Raw genomic sequence first — 18,104 nt, 5'->3', positions numbered from 1 at the left:
CAGAAAAAGTCCGATTGGAGCTTTCGGTCGGACATTCCGACCGTGTGTATGCCCCATTGGACTTTTTCTGTCGGCATTTCCTACGGACTCAGATATAGAACATGTTCTAAATCTCTCTGTCGGAAATGCCGATGGAGTTTAGACCATTCGTGTGTACGCGGCATTAGAGATCCTAATCCTGTTAGCAAAATGCAACACCCTTGATTTTCAGGCTACTTAGGTATTCAAACCATTGAAAACCTAGAATAAGGCTTACCTATAGTCGGTGGAAATATCTCCTAAACTTGCGCCGTTTAGGAGATATTTCACTTGTAGTGCGCCGATGATGTAATCGGCACATGCAATGTAAAGAAACGGACCTCTGAGCCATTTCTTCCTCCAGCGTGTGCTGTTACTGACGGCTCCGCGTGCATGCGCGGGAGTGACGTCACGCGGCTTTGGCCATTCACAGAGCCGAAGTCCGCGGCCACCGGAAGGAAGATGGGCGAAGATGGACGTGGCCTGCACAGGGGACAGCAATGGATTCGTTTGCAGGTAAGTTTCACATAATGGGCTAGTATGCAATGCATACTAGCCCATTATGCTTTTAATTTGCAGGCTTTGCAGGGAGCAAAAGAGGAAGTAAAACCCATCAGGATTTACTTCCTCTTTAATTGGCAATTGCACATTCATGCAACGCTGTATACAAATTAAATTTATGTCATTTTGTTTTCACACAAATAGAGCTTTTCTTGGTGGTATTTGATCACCACTGCATTTTTTTATTTTTTGCAATATAAACGAAAAAAGGAGGAAAATTTTGAAAAACAAACAGACACATTTTTTATTTTCTGCTATAAAACATAATTAAAAAAAAAAAATAAAAAATCGAATTTCTTCCTGAATTTAGGCCAATATGTTTTCTGCTACATGTCTTTGGTAAAAAAAATAAATAAAAAAATCCTAATAAGTGTATATTTTTTGGTTTACGTGAAGGTTATAGAGTCTGGAATTTTTATTTTTATACAAGTTATGGCGTTGATGAGTGAGTTATATTGGGACTGTGATAGGGTGGCAGGAAATCTGACTAGCTGATGCTGGCCGGTACACTAACTGACTACCTGACATCACCAGTGACACAAATCCAGTGATCGGTGCTAATACTATACACTGTCACTGTACTAATGACACTGGCTGGGGAGGAGTTAACATATAGGGGCGATCAAGGGGTTAAATATGTCCCTAACAATGTGTAATATGCGCGTTATGTGGCGCTTTTACTACTACGGTAGATCTTGCTGTTTTTTTCCCTACTTTGCAGGGAATAATAAAAACAGCAAAATCCCCTGTCACTATTCAGAGCAACAGAGCCGATCAGCAGGTGACGGCGGTCAATCATTGATCGCCTTGTGCTGTGACTAATCACAGCACAGCCGGGGTGGCGGACGCTCACGTGCGCCCCCTACCCGGAACTGCTGGATCGTTTTTCAGATACGTGATCCAGCGCAGTGATGCTGCTTTGCTGCCGTACTTCTAAGAGAAGCGTTCAGCAAATCTTTTCTACATAAATATTTTTAAGGACTTTTAAAAATTGAATTTGGTAATTTAGTAAATTTAGTAAATTCGATAAACACTCTCCTTTTTAAAAAAAAAAATACGTTTACAAATGAACAAAAACATGGAAAATATACTTGACAGTGTTACCAGGAATGAAGGGACCCGCCGACCGTTCCCGAGGCAGACATAATGGTGGTCTGTCTATGTAAACAAGACAGATTGCCGTTCTGTCAGAGGGGAAGATGGAGATCTTGTGTTAAGCAGAAACACGGATCTCTGTCTTCCCCCAGTCAAAGCACCTCCCCCACACAGTTAGCAAGCACTCCCAGGGAACACATTTTACCATTTGATCGCCCCTGATGTTAACCCCTTCCCTGCCAGTGTCATTAGTACAGTGACAGTGCATTTTTTTTTAGCACTGATCACTGTATTGGCGTCACTGGTCCCCAAAAAAGTGTCAGTTAGGTGTCCGATTTGTCCGCCACAATGTTGCAGTCACGCTAAAAATCTCTGATTGCTGCCATTACTAGTAAAAAAGGAAAAAAGAAATCCATAAATATAGCCCATAGTTTGTAGACGCTATAACTTTTGCCCAAACCAATCAATATACACTTATTGGGATTTTTTTTAACCAAAAATATGTAGCAGAATACATATTGGCCTAAATTGATGAAGAAATTTGATTTTTTACATTGTTTCTATTGGATGTGTTTAATAGCAGAAATTAAAAAAAAATATTGTGTTTTTTTTTATCAAAATTGTTGTTCTTTTTTTGTTTATAGCGTAAAAAATTTAAACCGCAGAGGTGATCAAATACCACCAAAAGAAAGATCTATTTTTGGGGGAAAAAAATGACATCAATTTTATTTGGGTGCAGCAGCGCAGGACCGCGCAATTGTCAGTTAAAGTAACGCAGTGCTGTATCGCAAAATAATTGTCTGGTCATGAAGGGGGGTAAACCTTCCGGAGCTGAAGTGGTTAACATGCAACACAACAGAGTGCTAAAATGGCCAAAAAAATTTGAACTACCTAACACGTTCAATTCTAATTTTAAATATAGTCGTGGGCTAGATAAAGAAAATCATGGTACACAGACTCCTCCCACAGAAGTATCTTTCCTGCAATGTAAAATACAAAAAGTGGGCTTAACAAGAAGAAAGCCAATATTGCAAGAAAAAAAAATGGTAATATCGTTTTTTTGTTTTTTTTTATTGCAAAATTTATAAACAATTTCAAATGCAATAACGCTTTAAGGTAAGTCATTGTTCTATGATAGTATTTCACCTTCTTCAATGGTTTTCCTTCTGTTGAATAGAACAGCTCCACGTTGAACCAACATGTTTTTATTCATAGCAGGTTACTATATCTGAAATTTATGTTTTAGGTTTCTTTTTTTTCCCCCATTTTATTTGCTTTGAGAACAGTGGATCTTTTTAATGCGAGTCTGTAGACGCGGAGCCACAGCCTTTTCTGTTCTCGCCACCCGTCTCTAGAGAGGATCTGTCTGATGTTCTAGAACTTGGAGGCAGCTTGAAGGGCTTCAGAAAGGAAAGGTGTCCCCCCGAGAGTTGGCCTAGGCTCCTTACACCACACATACATCATTTTACAGTTGACTCCAACAAGAATTAACTCTTTGCCGGAGAGAAAGTGCAAAACAATTCAGAATGGATTCTCAGATCCTAAATTTGCTGCGAGCAACCGTTTCGGGGAAGCTGGTGTTTAACCACTTGCCGATCGCGCACTGTAGTTTTACTGCTGCATAGCAGAATCACGTATACACTATATTGTCAAGAGTATTGGGATGCCTGCCTTTACACACACATGAATTTTAATGGCATCCCAGTCTTAGTCCGTAGGGTTCAATATTGAGTTGGCCCACCCTTTGCAGCTATAACAGCTTCAACTCTTCTGGAAAGGCCGCCCACAAGGTTTAGGAGTGTGTCTATGGGAATGGTTGACCATTCTTCCAGAAGCGCATTTGTGAGGTCAGGCACTGATGTTGGACTAGAAGGCCTGGCTCACAGTCTCAGCTCTAATTCATCCCAAAGATGTTCTATCGGGTTGAGGACAGTCAAGTTCCTCCACTCCAAACTCGCTCATCCATGTCTTTATGGACCTTGCTTTGTGCACTGGTCCAAATCATTTGGCGGAGGGGGGATTATGGTGTGGGGTTATTTTTCAGGGGTTGGGCTTGGCCCTTTAGTTCCAGTGAAGGAAACTCTTAAGGCGTCAGCATACAAAGATATATTAAACAAGTTCATGCTCCCAACTTTGTGGGAACAGTTTGGGGATGGCCCCTTCCGGTTCCAACATGACTGCCCACCAGTGGACAAAGCAAGGTCCATAAAGACATGGATGAGCGAGTTTGGGGTGGAGGAACATGACTGGCTTGCACAGGGACCTGACCCCAACCCGATAGAACACCTTTGGGATGAATTAGAGCAGAGACTGTGAGCCAGGCCTTCTCGCCCATCATCAGTGCCTGACCTCAAAAAATGCGCTGGGAGCATGAACTTGTTTAATATATCTCCTAAACCTTGTGGACAGCCTTCCCAGAAGGGTTGAAGTTGTTATAGCGACAAAGGGTGGGCTAACTCAATATTAAACCCTACGGACTAAGATGGGAATGCCATTAAAGTTCATGTGTGTGTGTAAAGGCAGGTGTCCCAATACTTTTGACAATATAGTGTATATGTGATTCTGCATTTCCGGGTAGGGGGCATGCATGTGCACGCGCGCCCAGCTGTGCTGTGATTCGTCATGGCACATGACGATCACTGGGTCCCTGCAAATGATTGACCGCCATCACCTGGTAATTGGCTCTGAGCTTCAACAAGCACAGCTCTGTCAATGTAAACAACATAGAGCTGTGTTTAGTGATGGGATCTAGTTAAGTAATGAAGTTGAACTTGGGTGGCAAACCCTTTTTTTAGATGACTAGTGCCGCGTACACACGAGCGGACTTTATGGCAGACTTGGTCCGGGGGACCGGAGTCCGTTGGACAATTCGATCGTGTGTGGGCTCCAGCGGACTTTTTTTTCCAAAAGTTCGACGGACCTTGAAATGAAACATGTTTCAAATCTTTCCGACGGACTCGAGTCCGGTCGAAAAGTCCGCTCGTCTGTATGCTAGTCCGACGGACAAAAACCGACGCTAGGGCAGCTATTGGCTACTGGCTATCAACTCCCTTGTTTTAGTCCGGTCGTACGTCATCACGTACGAATCCGGACTTTGGTTGATCGTGTGTAGGCAAGTCCGTTCATTCCGAAAAGACTGTCGAAAAGTCCGCCGGACCAAGTCTGCCGTAAAGTCCACTCGCGTGTACGCAGCATTAGATTAAAGTAGCTATAGAATTTTACCTATCAGAGGGTCAAGGGGTTGACTCAGTCTGTTAACCTGCAGGCAGTGATCGTGAAACAGTTGGGAATGGCAGACTGCAGCAATCAAAGGGCTCTGGTACATGTGCAAAGGCCTATGCCGAGGAGTATCCTTGAAGGACAACAAGCACTTGAAACAAGAGTAGCTTTAGGTGGGTCAGGAACCCTCTTACTCAGTCCCTGTTTAATACAGGGGGTCCCCTAGTTACAAACATCCGACTTACAAATGACTCCTACTTACAAACGGAGGGAGACAACAGGAAGTGAGAGGATATCTACCCCTAGGAAGGGAAATTCACTCCTGTAAGAGCTATTAAGGGGAAAAGGTACCTCCACTGATGCTTTATCACCAAGGCTTGTTTCCACAACAACCCAAAATTTTCAAAATCCAATTGTCATTGGGACAGAAAGTGAGGTGAAATCTTCTGAACAGGGGCACAGACAGCAAAACAAATGTTACAGGGGTATTAACCCTTCCCTATGCTATCCAAAAAGCTTAAAAATCGTTTTTTTGGCTGGAGCTACACTTAAAAAATGTACCTGTTCCGACTTACAAACAGATTCAACTTAAGAACAAACCTAAAGTCCCTATCTTGTTTGTTACCCGGGGACCCCCTGTAAAAGGGCAAAACGATGAGCGACCGGCTAGGGAGCCCCTCTTGTTCTTTGCAGATGCGGCTGTGATGATGATGATGATGACTTCTACAATCCTGCAGTGAACATGTCTCCGCCAGTCTGCCTCTCGCAGGATACCCGGCTTCTCAGTGTCAGTAGCAGATTCTCGGCCTCAACACCGTACAGTACAGGCCCATGTGGCTCCACACGGCTCTCACTCACACCTCCTTACACCAGCAAAGTCTCTCTCCAACTCCCCTCCTGGCCTTTTGCTTTTATCTGCTCCCACCCCCTGGTAATTGTCTCCGGACTTTGAAGTTTACTTTCAGCTTCTCTGTGAGGAAAAATGCTGCTTAAAGCATACAAATCCCAGCAGTCTGTACTACTGTATTGGGATTATGATGAGCAGAGATGCCAAACACTGCCCTTTTGTCAAATGTTATTCTGCATTACAGGCCTCTGGAGCAGTCATGGGCTGCCTGAAAACACCAGCCCCTGTACCTCTGGAACTCTCCTGGTAGTGTTGCCCACTGCCCATATTTTTACAGACAGCCCATAAAAACAGGGCACTTTTCTCCTGCCCATAAATGCACATAGCAGGAAAAAAAGTGGCAGTGAACAATGGTGAGCCGACTCGATGCTGTATTTGTCCGGCACCAGCGGGGACAAGGGGCTGAGGGGTGGGTCTGGCAGAGGCTGTGTGGCACGCCTACTTGTGATGATGTCATGGCATTTTTCCCGCACACAAAAAAACACGAACTAATATCGTGCCCTTCGTGAGCTGGGAAAGGAGAGAGCAGCAGTCTGTTTGCTGGGCACTGCAGGCTGGTTGAGGGTCTCTCTTGGCTCTTACTGTGGGGGGAAAGTGGTCTCTCTCTCTCTGTGGGGTAAAAGCAGTCATTTTTTTCAGCATTTAGCTGCTATAGTTATTTTAGGGTTTTCTCTTTTTTCTGGATTCTCATACATCAGTGTGACTAGCAGTGGCGGCCCTCCATTAGGGGCGCACGGGTGTTGCCCACCCCTTTCCATGCGTCCGGTCCCCTGATCTACATACAGGGTGCCGGACCATGGATTCCAAATGCGGGGGGGGGGGGGGTTTGAAGCATGTGATTAGAGCCAGAGGCTCTAATAGGCTTCAAAAAAGGGTGGGCTCTGGGCGCAGAGCACTGAGCTCTGAGCCCACCCAGTTGTGTGATATGAACATATGAAATGAACATTCGCTATTCTCACACTGATTCTCCTCCCAGCCAATCAGGAAGTGGGTCGCGAGACCCGTTTACTGATCGGCCAAAAGGAGAAGCAATGTTATTGGCCAAGGGGGAGGAGGAGGAGGGAGGAGACGCGTGGCCAGGGGACAAGCAAGGGGAAGACCGATGGATCCACCAGCTGCCACTCCAGGGATGGGTCACCATTCAGCATCCGGCTCAGCCATCCAGCACTCCCCGGCTCGAGGAGGAGAGATCGGAGTCTGGGCAGGACAGAGGTAAGGAGGTTGTCCATCTCCAGCGGCAGCAGAGCGGGGGTGCTCCCAGTGTTCCCCGCATTAATGTCTGTCTCCTGACTGGGGGGGGGTAACGTTGGTTTGCCGCCCCCCCCTCAAATTATCAAGCACCAGCCTACTTGTTCCAGCCTTCTTGAATCAAGTCGCTGCCCTGGGCAAAAAGTCAACTACCTGCATACAAATATCAATGCTACAAACTCTCGTGAGCATATAGCTACATCTTATGGTAAGTACACAATTTGTTTCTTTTTTTATTCTTTGTAATCATTTAGCTGCTATTGTCTCATTTAAGGTATTTCTCCTTCTCCGTTTTGTATAGGTAGATTTCCCTGGACTCTCACCACTGTAGTAAAAATAACTGTCAGCGCAGGATGCAGTGTAATATGCAAAAATATTAGAGTGGTAGTGGTAAAGACACTAGTACTCAGTATATGGGATCATAAGTTCACACGTGTAAGTATAAATAAAGTTGGTAGTCCAGAGTTTTAGGGCGGCTGCTGTCCTCAGAAAGCTGGCTCTGTATGCAGGAAGATAGAGGGGCAGAGAACAAGGAAGCGCCACCTAAGTGCAGTATTAAAGTCGATTTTTATTGACACAATGTACAAGTAACACTCGCAAGAGGTAGATTAAATATAGGCTCATCTGTATAGGTTGTCCTGGAGTCTCCTCGGGTCAGTAGATGTTTCCTGGTGCGTGGTGTGGTGTTAGTTGTTCCTCAGCGCGTCCGGTGGCCACAGGAGATGAGCCGGGACCAGCGTGGAGCGCACAGAAGTGACGTCACAGGTCACGGGGACACATCCAGAGGAGCTATTCACAGGAAACAGTGGATACTAACAGGCTACGCACTCGGAGCTACAGCTCCTTCTGTTGGCCCCTCACCACACACCAGGAAACATCTGCGGACCCCGAGGAGACTCCGGGACAACCTATACAGATGGGCCTATATTTAATATACCTCTTGTGAGTGTTACTTGTACATTGTGTCATTAAAAATCTACTTTAATACTGCACTTAGGTGGCACTTCCTTGTTCCCTCCCCCTCTCTCTTTCACCACTGTGTCTGCTGCTATTGACCACCAGCCTGTTTGACTGCTGCCTTGGATCAAGTTAACTGTGCTTAATCTGGAATCCTTCTGTGGCAGTCTGATTAGATATCCAAAGCTGTCTTCTGGTAAGTGCATGTCAAATTGTAAAGCTTCTTTTGTGTGTATGTGTTTGTGTGCAAACTCAGATCAATTTGACCTTTTTAATTTTTTTTGCCCTAGAAATCAATCAACGCATTTAGAAGCCAGCCTGCTATATGGCTCTACAGCCAAAGCCACCAGCACCACCACAACTAGATTAGACAACATCTACTAAACTGTAACGCCCCGTACACACGATTGGATTTTCCGACTGGAAATGTTGGATGTCAGGCTGTTGGCGGAAAATCCGACCGTGTGTACGCTCCATCGGACAATTGTTGTCGGACTTTCCGCCAACAAATGTTGGCTAGCATGTTTTCAAATTTTCTGCCAACAAATGTGTGTTGTTGGATTTTCGGGAAAACAGAAAAGAAAGAGGGCGCACCAACCTAGTGCATTACCACTGATAAACTTTAATGCAGCATAAAAACAGTAAAAATTATACTCAAAAAAGAGCTAATAAAGATAGCTTTCAAAAGGGCGCAAAATCGTTGTTTCTGTGGATCGACACCCCAGGACCTGTTGCCGAGAGGATCAGACCAGCGCGAATGGCTGATGGCTTACGCGTTTCGGGGGAGCACCCCTTTCTTCAGCGCCTAAGCGGATTTTCCGAGCATATGTACACAAGTCCCTCAGACAAAAGTCCAAAGTACAAACACGCATGCTCGGAGGCAGAAGCGTTCGGTCTTGTAAACTAGCATTCGTAATGGAGAATTAACATTTGTGACGCGGCAAATTATGAAATCTCGAAATGCAGCGCACAATTCTCTTCTTCTTTAATGGGATAATAATGAAGCTGCTTTGCTGGTGATACTGATGGAGTTTTTGCAAACACATTTTCAAAGGCTTCTTTTTTCTAGTGATATCAAGAATAATATTATTATGTTTTTTTGTTTTATTTTTTATTTGTGCAAGTTACCACAACACCATTATCCCGTAGTTTTTAAGACCAAAGATACAACTATGTTGGTGTCCCTTGTTAATTTTACATTGTATTTTTTAAAATGTAACTGCCTACTCCCAAACTGTCATTTGAAGTAAAACACATAGCCAAGTATTATTCTCCACAATTTATTTATTGTGCATTAAAAAAAAAAATAGACATACTATCTGCCAATAGAACTTAACCAAAAAGTGCATTCTATGCATCCAAAAATTTAGAAAATATACCAAATCAAATCATTATTCAATCAAAAAAATAACGTCAAAGCAATAACTCCAAGGCCAATAATAAATAACACGTTCTCTCCTCCGATTCCGCAACATGGCTGACGAACTGCCGTTCAGAAACGAACTGAAACGCGCGAAATGAAAAGCGCGAATCAACACTCACCAAACTTCTACTAACCCAAAATTAGCAGAAGGAGCCCAAAGGGTGGCGCTAAAGAGCTGAAAGACCTCGTAGCACCTCTTGTACATCACTACGTTCGTAATTGTTGGCCAACATTTGTGTGCCGTGTGTATGCAAGACAAGTTTTGAGCCGACACCCTTCGGACAAAATTCCACGGTTTTGTTGTCGGAAAGTCTGATCGTGTGTACGAGGTATAAGTGTTTATGTATTATACTAACACACCACACACATTTTATATGTGGAGCCTACTGCATAAGGCAAATGTGCAACACGTTACATGATTTTTTTTTTGTAGACATCCTTAGATTTGGAGATAAAAATTCTGGGGATCCTGGTGGCTACAAGGCATTCCCCCTCACTTTCTATGGTGGCAGAACAGGACAGAAATTAAGGGGAAATCTTTCCAGTTGGACATAGGTGACAAAAACTAATGGGTTATAATTACCCAGCCTTGCTATAACGAAAATAACATAAGAAACAAGTTTTTTACCTTAATACCTACCTTCAATCACATTGCTAAATGCATATTGTACTTATTTGTTGCTTAAATAATGACTTAAATAAACCCATCAGGGTTTACTTCCTCTTTAATGTTCGTTGGAGTATCCCACAGCTCCCAGTGCCCTATCAAAGTTTTTTCAGCAATGAAAATCAAAAAGGCAACCCGTAGACTGTTTATTGAGCCAGAGGAGTGAATGTTGCTGTGTGCCTGGCTGCTGCTGCTCTAGTGGTGAAAGGAACCCATGGCAAGACAGCGGCTCCTATGGGGGGGGGGGGGGGGGTAGCACTACATAGTCATGGGAAATTCTGATTGTGGCCAGCAAAATGTGGCAAATGCCCAGGCCAATGCAGATGGTGAAAGTGGTTTACAAATTTTGGTAAAGAAGCATACAATGGTTAGGTTTTTTTTTTTTGCAAGCATACTTCTGGCTGAGCTGTAAAATGCATCTGATTTTAATGCTCAGCTTTGATATTTGCAGGAAAAATACTGTGTATGTTCAAAGACGGCACACAACAGCCCGAACCTCTAAAAAAAAAGACACTGGAAATTTCTGATAGAATGACCTTCAGTCTTTTCAGAATAATGCTCAGCTGGAAGCAGCTTCCGGATGATGTTACGCTATTAAATGATTGTCAGTTGAGAATCACATCCTGTTTGCGAATTTGACTTTAAAGTTGACATTTCATCATTATTATTATTACTATTTTTTTTTTCCCCATTGCTCGCTGCAAACTACAAAACTTCCTAGAAGGACTAACAGAGCGGTGATAAGACCACCTTTAGAAAAAAAAAAAAAGCGAGGGGATGTTAACTGGGATGGAGGAAAATTCCTGTTGTTAAAAGGAGATCTGCAAGCCGCTTCCTAAATGGATAGTTGTACTTACTAAAGTAGACTTGATGTTAAAGGGAAACGGAAGTGAGTGTTCGCAATGCTCTCATTTTGGGTTATTATGGTAAATTTTAGTGCAAAACTAGTTTTGGATGTGATTTTTCCAGAATCACCGTCAAGTTACATTTTTACTTTGAGGCATGGGAAAGTCAAAAGCAATAGCATGGCGCACTTTGTAAAGATGTTTTTTTTTTTTTGGAATTAAAGTGAAACTAAACTCTCTCAATCGACATTTGACTATTTTTAATCCTTCTGTTCGGGAAATAGATAGTAAGGTATTATATTATCCACTTGCCCTCCAGAAGATTTACCCCCATTTATGACAAGAATCTTTTTTGGGGGGACCGAATATATTTCTTACAGCAGGCTAAAGGTCCACATCTATCAAGCTGCCCAGCGCCAAACTAAACAGAACAACATTTTACGAAGTAGTGTTTTACCTAAAATCCACCTTGGCACTTCCCTGCAGCCACTGCAAGAATTATTGAAGCTGACATCATGTTTGAGCCTCTGCAGCAAAATGTCTGTAATATGCTAAGTAATTTCTATTTATGCTAATAGATGATATACTGTAAATTATGTGCCAAGCACAGAGAGTAAAGGTGTGTTCATCTCCAACTTGCCATTTGAAAAACCTGAATTTCATAGTTTTTTTTTTAAGTTTTTGCATTGTTGCAGGTTACCTTCCATAAAATGAATAAATATTAAATTTAAATATTTGCTATGGCCTTGCACACTGGCAATGTCAATACTGATGTCTTTCCTCCTCTTAAAGCGGGGTTCCACCCAAATTTTGAACATTATCTCTATGCATTCTCTTCCTTGCCTAGATGCTGACATGCTGTGTAAAAAAATTTAAATTGCCGTAATTACCTTTTTTTTTTCTAATCTTCTTTGCACTTCCTGGTTTTCCTCCCATGGGAGTAGGCGTGTTTCTAGCCTCTCCCAGACCTCCCACAGTCCCCTGGGAGCTAGTCTCAGGCTTCCCAGCATGCATTGTGCAACAGCGTCATCACAACATCTCGGTGAATGCTGGGAGCACAGCATTCACCGCATCCAGGAAATACATGCTTGTGGGCTTCAAATGCCCACAATGAAGATGGAAACCGCCTTCAGTGAATTTTATAAGTTATTCTTTACAGCGAAATCGGACACAGGCGGACTTATTACACAGAACATGTGAGTAGATAATCATGAGAAGAAAAGTTTGTGAATGAACTCCAAAAAAAAAAAAACGATAGATAGGTGGACCCCCGCTTTAAGAAGCCCAGGTGGACAGTACAGCCTCCCATGGACATGAAAGGCTATGTGCAGCAGTAACAGGGTATATGCTTGTAAGTAGGTGCTTCCAAGAAGGTTCTAAAGAGTTAAACCTTTTTTGTTGTTGTTGTATTTATGCTCTGGGTTATACCAGGTCAACTGTGTTACAAATTCAAGATGTATACATTTTTTACTGTATCCTCAGGTTGACCTGTTGAGTTGGTGGTTCCTGAGTAGGGATGAGCTTCGTGTTCGAGTCGAACCCATGTTCGACTCGAACATCGGCTGTTCGATCGTTCGCCGAATTGCGAACGTTATGGGCCGTTCGCGCTAAATTCGTGTGGCGCGTCACGGCCCATAATTCACTGCGGCATCGCAGTGCATTGCTGGCTGATGATTGGCCAAGCATGCACTATGACCCGCATGCTTGGCCAATCACAGCGCCGTCAGTAGAGAGAGCTGTAATTGGCCAAAGCCAGGGTGGCTTTGGCCAATTATGGCTCAGGGGATTTAGTACACACCCCACACTATATAAGGCCGCCTGCACGGCGGCCCTGTGTAGTGTGTGTTCCGGTGTGCTGAGAGATAGAGAGAGAGAGAGACAGTGTCATTTGATTTGAGTTAGATAGATTAGGCAGAACAGTCAGTCAGTTAGCTGCACTTACAGTGTATTGTGTATATATATGCATCCCAGGTGTTGCATATATATATATACACTGTATTCAGTTTAGCTAGATCCGTTCCTGTTATCTTCTATCTAGACTATTTACATTTAATGCAGTGCGTCCTGCTCACAGTGTTCAGCTAGATCCGTTCCTGCTATTTACATTTAGTGCAGTGCGTCCTGCTCACAGTGTTCAGCTAGATCCGTTCCTGTTATCTTCTAGACTATTTACATTTAGTGCAGTGCGTCCTGCTCACAGTGTTCAGCTAGATCCGTTCCTGCAATTTACATTTAGTGCAGTGCGTCCTGCTCACAGTGTTCAGCTAGATCCGTTCCTGCTATTTACATTTAGTGCAGTGCGTCCTGCTCACAGTGTTCAGCTAGATCCGTTCCTGCAATTTACATTTAGTGCAGTGCGTCCTGCTCACAGTGTTCAGCTAGATCCGTTCCTGCTATTTACATTTAGTGCAGTGCGTCCTGCTCACAGTGTTCAGCTAGATCCGTTCCTGCTATTTACATTTAGTGCAGTGCGTCCTGCTCACAGTGTTCAGCTAGATCCGTTCCTGCTATTTACATTTAGTGCAGTGCGTCCTGCTCACAGTGTTCAGCTAGATCCGTTCCTGCTATTTACATTTAGTGCAGTGCGTCCTGCTCACAGTGTTCAGCTAGATCCGTTCCTGTTATCTTCCTACTGACAGGCAGGCTTGTCTGGTTACAGTATATAAAGCTACCTGAAGAAAATTACAGGTGTTCTATTTGATCCTATTAGTACCACGGTCAGGCAGCTAGACTATTTACATTTAGTACAGTGCGTCCTGCTCACAGTGTACAGCTAGATCCGTTCCTGTTATCTTCCTACTGACAGGCAGGCTTGTCTGGTTACAGTATATAAAGCTACCTGAAGAAAATTACAGGTGTTCTATTTGATCCTATTAGTACCACGGTCAGGCAGCTAGACTATTTACATTTAGTACAGTGCGTCCTGCTCACAGTGTACAGCTAGATCCGTTCCTGTTATCTTCCTACTGACAGGCAGGCTTGTCTGGTTACAGTATATAAAGCTACCTGAAGAAAATTACAGGTGTTCTATTTGATCCTATTAGTACCACGGTCAGGCAGCTAGACTATTTACATTTAGTACAGTGCGTCCTGCTCACAGTGTTCAGCTAGATCCGTTCCTGTTATCTTCCTACTGACAGGCAGGCTTGTCTGGTTACAGTATATAAAGCTACTTGAAGAAAATTACAGGTGTTCTATCCCAGCTTAGTGCAGCTACAGGCCATTAGTATGTCTGGAAGGCCAAGAAGGAGAGGCAGACAGTCACAAGCCAATAAGAGAGGGCAAGCAGGCTCTGTGTCTAGTGCTGGTCGTGGAGACGGTGCATCCTCATCAGCACGTGGCCATGGGACACGCTTGGCCTTTTTTTCGGCAGCTGGCCATGTTGAGCCGCAACATGCGGAAGACTTGGTCGAGTGGATGACCAAGCCGTCCTCATCCTCCTCATCCTCTCTCACCCATGCCCAGGGTGCTTTGTCTGGCAAAGCAGCGGCCTCTTCCCTCAGCTCAATGTCATCAGTGACTCCTTCCCTAGCTCCACCATGTCCTCATGAGGATTCCCTCGAACTGTTTGACCACAGTGTTGGGTACATGCTCCAGGAGGATGCCCAGCGTTTGGAAGGCTCTGATGACGATACTGAGCTCGATGAAGGCAGTAACATGAGCGCGGACAGAGGGGGTGCCCAAGAAGGACAGCAATCTGGCAGTCATGCTCCCCCTGCTGCAGCATACTGCCAGGTTTGCTCCAGTGATGAGGAGGGAGGGGATGATGAGGTCACTGACTCAACGTGGGTGCCTGATAGGAGAGAGGAGGAGGAGGAGGAGGAGGAGGAGGAGGAGGAGGCGGCAGCACATCACCAACGAGGCAGGATGCCCTCCAGGGGCCAGCCTAAGGGCAGCACATTGACTGCATCACACCCCAAAGCTCCACATGTGCAGGGCGCTGCAGTCTCTGCGCGTTATTCAAAAAGTTCTTTGGTGTGGGCCTTTTTTGAGACGAGTGCATCAGATCGCACCGCTGCTATTTGCAACATATGTCTCAAGCGTATCTCGCGTGGCCAAAATATCTCCCGCTTGGGTACCACATGCTTGACCAGACATATGTTGACCTGCCATGCAGTTCGTTGGCAAGCGTATCTAAAAGACCCACACCAAAGAACAAAGAGGATCTCTCCTTGCTCCTCATCAGCTGAGATTTCCAACCCCACTAGACCTTCAGTCCTCTCTGAGACCTGCAGTGAGAGGAATGAAGGTGTAGAATTAGGTGTGTCACAGCCAAGTACTTGTGGGCAATCTGCTTTTGGTACACCGACGTCAGATTGTACCAGGCAAATTTCCCTGCCCCAGCTGCTGCACCGCCGAAAGAAGTTTGCTCCCAGCCATCCACATGCCCAGCGGTTGAATGCTAGCTTGGCAAAATTGCTAGCACTTCAACTGCTGCCTTTTCAGTTGGTAGACTCTGCCCCCTTCCGTGAGTTTGTGGAATGTGCGGTTCCTCAGTGGCAGGTACCCAAACGCCACTTTTTCTCACGGAAGGCGATTCCGGCTCTCTACCGGCATGTGGAAGGCAATGTCCATGCCTCGCTGGACAGGGCGGTCAGCGGTAAGGTGCATATTACCGCTGACTCATGGTCCAGCAGGCATGGACAGGGACGTTACCTAAGTTTCACGGCGCATTGGGTGACTCTGCTGGCAGCTGGGAAGGATGCAGGACAAGGTGCAGTAGTGTTGGAGGTTGTTCCGCCACCACGCCTCCAAAATGCTGATTGTGACACACCTCTCTCCTCCACCCCCTCCTCTTCTTCTTCCTCCATGGCCTCTTCCTCGGAACCAGCGGTGCTCCGTAGGCGTTCAAGGGGCTACGCAAGTACGCAGGCCAAAAGATGCCATGCGGTGCTTGAGCTGGTGTGCTTGGGGGACAGGAGCCACACTGGGGCAGAGGTTCTGTCAGCTCTGCAGGGGCAGGTTCAGAGGTGGTTGACGCCACGCCAACTTAAGGCAGGAATGGTGGTTTGCGACAATGGCACCAACCTCCTCTCTGCCCTCCGACAGGGACAAATGACCCATGTGCCCTGTTTGGCTCACGTCCTTAACTTGGTGGTGCAGCGGTTCTTGGGCAGGTACCCGGGCTTACAGGATGTCCTGAGGCAGGCCAGGAAAGTCTGTGTGCATTTCCGCCGGTCATATAATGCCAGTGCTCGGCTGACGGACCTCCAAAAGGAGTTTAACCTGCCCAAGAACCGCCTAATCTGTGACATGCCCACCAGGTGGAACTCAACGTTGGCCATGCTGCAGCGGCTGCACACGCAGCAGAGGGCCATCAATGAGTACCTGTGCGACTATGGCACCAGGACAGGGTCAGGGGAGCTTGGTTTTTTTTCCCCACGCCAGTGGGCCATGATCAGGGATGCATGCACTGTCCTGTCACCATTCGAGGAGGCCACGAGGATGGTGAGCAGTGACAGTGCATGCATCAGTGACACTGTCCCCCTTGTCCACCTGTTGGAGCACACGCTGCGTGGAATAATGGACAGGGCACTTGAGGCAGAACAGAGGCAGGAAGAGGAGGACTTCCTTAGCTCTCAAGGCCCCCTTTATCCAGACAGTGTTCCTGCGTGCCCGCCGATCACACAGGAAGAGGACGAGGAGGAAGAGGAGGAGGAGGAAGATTGTGTCAGTATGGAGGTGGAGCCTGGCACTCAGCATCAGCAGCAGTCTTTAAGGGATCAGTCCCAAGAAACACATGGACTTGTACGTGGCTGGGAGGAGGTGGCTGCGGACCATGTCGTTCTCTTAGTGACCCAGAGGACTCCGGACCGAATGCCTCAGCAAACCTACGCTGCATGGCCTCCCTGATCCTGCAAAGCCTGCGTAAGGATCCTCGTATTCGTGGTATCAAGGAGAAGGACCAATACTGGCTGGCAACCCTCCTTGATCCACGTTACAAGGGTAAGGTTGCGGACCTTATCTTGCCATCGCAGAGGGAGCAGAGGATGAAACATCTTCGGGAGGCCTTGCAGAAAGGTCTGTGCAACGCGTTCCCAGAGACTGGGAGGTTACAAACTCCTGTTTCTGGACAACGTGTTGCTGAGGCTTCGGTCAGTCAAAGAAGGAGCGGTGGAGAAGGTGGCCGTCTGACCGATGCGTTCAGACAATTTTTTGGTCCGCAGCCCCAAGGTATGATCGGTTCCAGCAACCATCGCCAGCGTCTGTTTTACATGGTGCAGGAATACCTAGGGGCAAGATCAGACTTGGACACCTTTCCCACCGAAAATCCTCTGGGTTACTGGGTCTTGAGGATGGATCACTGGCCAGAGCTTGCACAGTATGCAATTGAGCTACTGGCCTGTCCTGCATCCAGCGTTCTTTCGGAACGCACATTCAGTGCTGCTGGAGGCGTGGTAACCGATCACAGGGTGCGTCTGTCCACCGACTCGGTCGATCGGCTGACCTTCATAAAAATGAATGAGTCTTGGATCACCACCAGCTACCAAGCACCTGATGCTGATGTAACCGAATAATTTTTTTTGAAATCTCAGATCCCTTCAAAGACTGCCTATGCTGATGCTGAGTGACTATCCCTGAGTAATTATCCTCTTCCTCCTCAATCATCACGCTGATAGCTTGTAAGAACATTTTTGGTTCTGGGCGCCACCACCAGTGCCTAAGGCACAATTTTTCAGCCCCTGTTTAACAGGGGCGTGTAATTACAATTTTTGATGTAATACTTTGCAGCAGGGCTCGTTCCTGCATTCCAACTAGAGTGTCTGTGAGGGGTTGCAGTGTTGTGGCACCAGCACCAGTGCCTAAGGCCCAATTTTTCTGCCCCTGTCTAACAGGGGCGTGTAATTACAATTTTTGAAGCAATAATTTGCAGCAGGGCTCGTTCCTGCGTTCCAACTAGAGTGTCTGTGAGGGGTTGCAGTGTTGTGGCACCAGCACCAGTGCCTAAGGCCTAATTTTTCAGCTCCTGTTCAACAGGGGCATGTAATTACAATTCTTGATCTAATATTTCACAGCAGGGCCCTGTGAGGGCTTACAGTGTTGTGGCCACAGCAACACCTAAGGCCCAAATTTCTGCTGAGTATATAGGGCAGGACCCTACTTTCAAACATCTAACTTACAAACGACTCCTACTTGCAAACGGAAGGAGACAACAGGAAGTGA

At 45.8% G+C, this 18,104-nt stretch overlaps 1 protein-coding gene across 6 annotated transcripts in view; it reads right to left on the bottom strand.

Annotated features, from left to right (window-relative positions):
• LRRC4C (leucine rich repeat containing 4C) overlaps positions 1 to 18,104 on the bottom strand; it is a 1,257,118-nt gene that overhangs the window by 543,008 nt on the left and 696,006 nt on the right. The gene's annotated exons all lie outside the window — the stretch shown is intronic.

Source organism: Aquarana catesbeiana, linkage group LG11 (genome assembly GCF_042186555.1).
Source record: "Aquarana catesbeiana isolate 2022-GZ linkage group LG11, ASM4218655v1, whole genome shotgun sequence".
Lineage (NCBI taxonomy): Eukaryota > Metazoa > Chordata > Amphibia > Anura > Ranidae > Aquarana > Aquarana catesbeiana.
The sequence above is the reverse complement of the archived record's forward strand: the minus strand, read 5'-3'. Positions and strand labels throughout refer to the sequence as shown.